Raw genomic sequence first — 6,000 nt, 5'->3', positions numbered from 1 at the left:
AGTAGTGGAGGGTGAAAATATTTAGAAAGAAGTCAGAGCCAGAACTAAGGATTATGAAACCCAGTGTATCAATACATAAGAAAATGGACCAGGAGAGGTTGAATATGGCGTTAAGTTCTGGTTGGCCTTCATTTGATAAATGATGATTATCAGAAGAGATGAGATGTCTGGCAAGCAATAGCTGATCTCAAATTTCAAATGCCCTGATTTCATCCAAAGCATTTCTATTACTAGAAATAACTAAGCCACAACTGAAACCACAGGGGACTCCTTCGGATATTTGAAGATGTTTCCATATACCCCCAAGTCTTCTTTTATTCAGACTAACTATCCCCAATTCCTTTAACTATCCCTCACTTAACATATGCATTCTTCTCTGAAAAATTGCACTTGGTTGTGATTGATTTTATCTCAATACCAAACAAATATTCTAAAGGTAATCTAAACAAAGGAGAATAGGGTGAAACTAACCTTTTCTCCGTACACCTTAAAATTGCTTCACTGAGCCAAAGAAAGACCCTGACATTTTCTTTTTTGCTCCCCTTCCTTTCTTCACTTCCTTCAAATGAACACATGCCTGAACAAAAATTTGCTCATTGATGACAAGTAAGGAGAACAATATGAATAATAATGATGATGATAAAATGATGAAACTCAGGGCAATCCATGGGTGATAGAGATCTCATAGAACTCACATTAGCACTCATGAGGTTGGCAATGAATGGGTTTTGTTTTGTTTGTTTGTTTAACCTGAACCTTATATATAAGACAAAGAATGTGAGTTGCTCAAGGACCTGCAGTTCTAATGCCCAGGTTACTTCCTGGTTTAAATCAGGTAGTGCAAGCCCAGAGTGGTCACGTGGCTTCTAGAGGGGCCTCACTTATCCCCCACATAATGGCCTTACACACTGGGAAATTCTGACTTATACAAGAGGCACCACAGAAAGGAGTACTCAACATCCTGCTCCAATCTGGCACTCTATTGTTTGTTAAATTATATCTTTAGGCTTAATGAAAACTAAAATCTATTTTAAGATAGATATACTTTGAATTCACTGAGTTACAAACCTCAGTTTGTTTGATGCGGAATGATCACCTCTTTTCTGAAAATCAACCCAAGTTATCATATATCAGACCATGGCCTCGTAGTCAGATTACCAGCTAAATCAACATTAATAATAAACAGGAGGAAATATAGTTGGGGAATATAGGGTTCAGTGCTATAAGATCTGGTTTGGGGCCACTCCTCTTTTACTGGCTCTACTAGTTAATGTTAAGCATCATAAAAACAAAATTAATGACAAATTAATTATGAAGTAAATAAGGGTCATTCTTGGCATTAAAAAGTAAAAGAAATACCAAATACATTAATTATAAACTTTGAAAATCACATAAAATGTTAGACAAGAAGTCCTCCAACATATAATTAGAGTAAATGAAACTGAAGACTACATATCCACAGCAGACAGATGGGGAGGAAGGTTGTGCTAAGATCATTAGATTGAGATCTAGTTTTTAGCTCCCTAATTTAGCATAAGCATAAGTAATCTCCCTCCTGGGAGGAAGGATAAAAGCTAGAGTGGGAGGGAGGGAGGGAGAGGTAGGAGGGAGGGAAGAAGGAAGAAAGGCCCTTATAGGAAGTACCACAGGGATTTATTATAATTTATGAGTTGTCTAGTCATTCTACATCAGAAATCTGCAGAAATAAACCAACCCAGAACACCATAGAATAAATTCCTATACAACTCTGAGCTTCTTCAGGCATACTGTTCATATTCCAGAGAGTTCCGTATTAGACTGCAGGGTTGATCCTTACACTAACAGTTCCAGTGAGCCACACCTCCCATTGTCCCTTCCCTTGTATAGCTCCTCCAGTGTTGACTCTGGATGTGGCCCTGTAGCTTTCCTCAGCGGAGAGTGTGGTCTGCACGTGTGCTCCAACACACTGGGACTTGGCCCCATGGAATGCTACTACTGCCACGTGAAGACTCCTTGAAAGTAAGAGGCTACAGGCAGGGATAGGTCCAGGGGTTCCAGCCTGTCATTAAAGATAACTGATACAAGCTGGAAAGATCAAACCAGAGAACTAAAGTCTTCTAATTAAGAAAACATTCTTAAAATCCTAAAGCCTTAAAATCCTACTATGTGTTCAGCCTCACTGAGAACCCCAACTGCCTCTGTGACTGCCCCACGAATTCTTACCAATCCGTTACCAACAAGCTATAAAAAAGAGGGAGGGAATGTAAGATAAACTTTATGATAATGTAAAGGATAACTTTTCTTCACTTCAGGTTTCTTGGATGGTCTAATAATTAAATTGACGTAAGATAGATTAACAGGAGAAAAATAAATTTAATTTCATATGCTCATCAAAACATAATATTCAAAGAAGTGACCAAAGTAGGCAGCTTTTCTATCTTTTAGAAACAATAAATTTGTGAAGAATTGACAGGATAGAGAATTTTGAGCTTAGGATAGTACATTAGTGAAGTAACAAGACTTGTTTAGATAGTCTTTTCAGCCCTAAATTCTCTCTTTACTTCCTGGTACAGGAAGGGTGCCTTTCACATGCAAGATTTGTTTTCTGCTTTCAGGAGTACAAAGGAGGATAAGTGTCTTTTTGCAGTACCTGTTGCTTAAGTAACTTTAATTTTTAAAAGTCAATATGCCAAAGTTGTACATTTGGAGGACCCCTACCCCATCAATGACCATCAGTTTGCCATACACAAGATGTAGATCCTTCCAGGTTGAGGTAATCTGTCTTCTGAATGCTCACGGCTTTGTCTCTGTGGTCTTCGTGGTATTTATACTTTCTACCCCTCTAGTAAAGTTATTACAATTGTTTTTATTTTTATTTTTTTTAAAGATTTTATTTATTTATTTGACAGATGGAGATCACAAGTAGACAGAGAAGCAGGCAGAGAGAGAGGAGGAAGCAGGCTCCCCGTTGATCAGAGAGCCCGATGTGGGGCTTGATCCCAGGACCCTGGGATCACAACCCGAGCCGAAGGCAGAGGCTTTAACCCACTGAGCCACCCAGGTGCCCCTACAATTGTTTTCATTTATAGTATTTCTCCTTTTTAGATATCATGCTTATTGCCATCAGAGACTGTTTCTTGTTACCTCCCTCCCCAGCAATAATAGGCATTTACTACATGTTTGACAGATAAGCAGAAGAAATCAATCATTTCCCTTTCACTCTAGCAATGGAAAGTATACACCTGCAGATTTTAAACATGTTGAGTGAGTAGGAAAAGAAGGAAAAGCAGAAAGAGAAGGAAAAGAAAGAAGAAAAGGAGAGCTATGTGTGACTTCTTTTCTTTCAAATACCCTAGAAGTAGCCTTCTCGATTCTGTCTATATATTTTGCCCTACTCACAAAAAGTTTCATTATAAAAAATATATACTTTTAGGAAATACTGTGAGGAGTTTAATAGAACAGAATTCCATTCTAACTACAATATCTGTTAAGTTGGATCAAGATGAAAATTTAAAAAAAAAAAAAAACAAGTATTTTCTCACAACGTTTTCAGACCTCACTAAGAGCTCTCTCAGGAGAGTACTCCATTCTTTGCCCTGATTTGGCTCAGAAATCCAACTTTGTTGTGCCTTCAGTTCTTTTATTAGGCAGGAGGGAGATATGAAATGAATAAAATGCATGAGTTGATCCACAGAAGTTTATAATCTAGTTGGACAACCAAGGACAATAAAACTATTGAATAATAATTTGAGATGGTACACGACTAAAATTGCAATACCAAGCATAATAATAATCCTTCTGGGCCAGAGTCCTAGAAATGCTATGTATTTAAAAACACTAGTTACTCATATATGTGTCATTCATATCCTAAGGATAAAAGATTTATATCATTGTATGTAATGAAAGATCATTTGAAAAATAATAAAAATTCAAGGGAAAATAAATATAGAGGTATATTATTCTCTGGCAGGATATAATATAATCCCCATAAATTATCCCCTCCTTTCCTACAGAATAGCATCTCATCTCAAAACATTCAAGTTAAATGAGCCTGTCTTGGGATTAAGATAATTCCATAAAATATGTTGATAATTTCTTAGGCTACAAAGCCTAAATTGAGCTTACCCTGACTATTCAGGGGGTATGATTTTTCCTGGGCAAACCCAAATTTAGATTCATTCATTTATTCAACAAACATGTATTAAGGACCTACCCTATATCATGTACCGGGCTAGATAGACTCTTGGTATGCAAATATAAGAAGACAAAGTTCCAGCTTTACCATCACGCAGGGGAAATGACAGAGACAGTAGAGCATAGGGGAAAGAGCCTTGGACTGAATGTTAGAAGTCCTGAATCCCAGCCTTTGCCCCACCACTACCAGTTTACTATATAATGGTACAGTGAACTGTGTTTACTGTGTAAACTAGGCAAGTCATTGAACTGGCCTGTAACTAAGTGTCTTCATTTGTCAATTAAGATCAAAGGCCTATCTCACCTAACATGTTGTGAGAACTGAATGAAATAGTTTGAAAGTGTTCTGACATGTTAATCTCTACAGATTTATGATGCCATTACCATTTACAGCACACACAGAGGGCTAAAAACTATTTCTATCTGTTAAGTGTCATCTCTTTAGTGGCATGTGTTACCTCCTGAAGTGTACCTAGGAAATACTATTTTAAAAAACAGATGATTTAAGTCTTTTGTTCCTGGGCATTTAACTAGACTTTTTATTCAGTCAATTTAGGAGAGCTGCTCACCATGTAGCAAAACAAACAATAACCTTTATGCTTTTAGAGGAGGCATTTCAAGATGGCAGCTTAGGAAAATCCTAAACTTACCTCCTCCCATGGATAAAACAAGCATATAGCTACATATACAACAGTTTCCTCTAAAAAACCCCTAAAAACTAGGTCAACATGTCTTCCATAACCAGGAATTAAAAGGCCACATCCAGATCAGTAAGAAAAACAGAGACACAGTCTCTCCAAAAACCCCACCCACAACATGTGACCCACACCAGGAGGAGTTGGGAGGGATCTCCTACACACAGAGCTTCTCTCTGAGAAGCACAGGGTTTGTGCCCCACACTCAGCACCCCAGTCCTTGGGTCCTAACCTGAGAGATAAGATCCCAGAACATCTAGCTCCAAAAACCAATAAAGCTTACATCCAAGAGAAACATAGGGTTATAGGAGATGGAAATTCTGTTCTTGGAGGGCTCATACACAGACTCTTTTGATCCAGGACCCAGCACAAAAGTAGCAGATTGAAAAGCACCTAGATCATATGTGAGGAAGATTCATTTGCTAACATTAAGACATCTGCCAACAGGCCAAAAGCCTGTAGGGACTCTCTGGGGACAAAGGCACTAGTAGATCTCCTTCTACCTTCTATGCCAACAAAGGCAGGCAGCATCTTTACACTCTATCTCTACCTAGCCGGCCCCAACCCACTGTATGACCTGTTGAGCAAGTGTCCTGCTCCTCCACGGGCTGGTGCCCTGCCATAGCCTATTGCTCCTGTAGCTGCTGCTAGACTCAGCAGGTCTGAAACAATTAGAGAGACCATTTGAGAGACAATCAAGAGCTAGGGCAAGGTTAAGATAAGGTTCATCTCCTACACAGAGGTACTCCTTCAAGACTAACAGAGATAGCTGTTTCACTTAATACATAGAAACAAGCAAAACAAGGAGACAGAGGAATATGTTCCACGTGAAAAAACATGATAACACCCCAGAAAAAAAGAGCAAAGCTTTGGAATGTTTACAAATTTTACTTGCTGTCAACTTAAAATAGACCATTATATGTCAATCAACATGATATACCACATTAATGAAATGAAGATTCAAAATCATATAATCGTCTCAGCATATGCAGAAAAAGCATTTGACAAAATTCAACATACACGTGTAAGAACTCTCAGCAAAGTGGGTATAGAAAGAATGTTCCTCAACATAATAAAGGCCATCTATGGGGAAGCCTTCAGTCAACATCATATTCAATAGCAAAAAGCTGAA

Source organism: Enhydra lutris, unplaced genomic scaffold, assembly GCF_002288905.1.
Source record: "Enhydra lutris kenyoni isolate GAN:26980312 unplaced genomic scaffold, ASM228890v2 scaffoldscaffold11, whole genome shotgun sequence".
Taxonomy (NCBI): domain Eukaryota; kingdom Metazoa; phylum Chordata; class Mammalia; order Carnivora; family Mustelidae; genus Enhydra; species Enhydra lutris.
Note: the sequence above shows the minus strand (reverse complement) of the source record.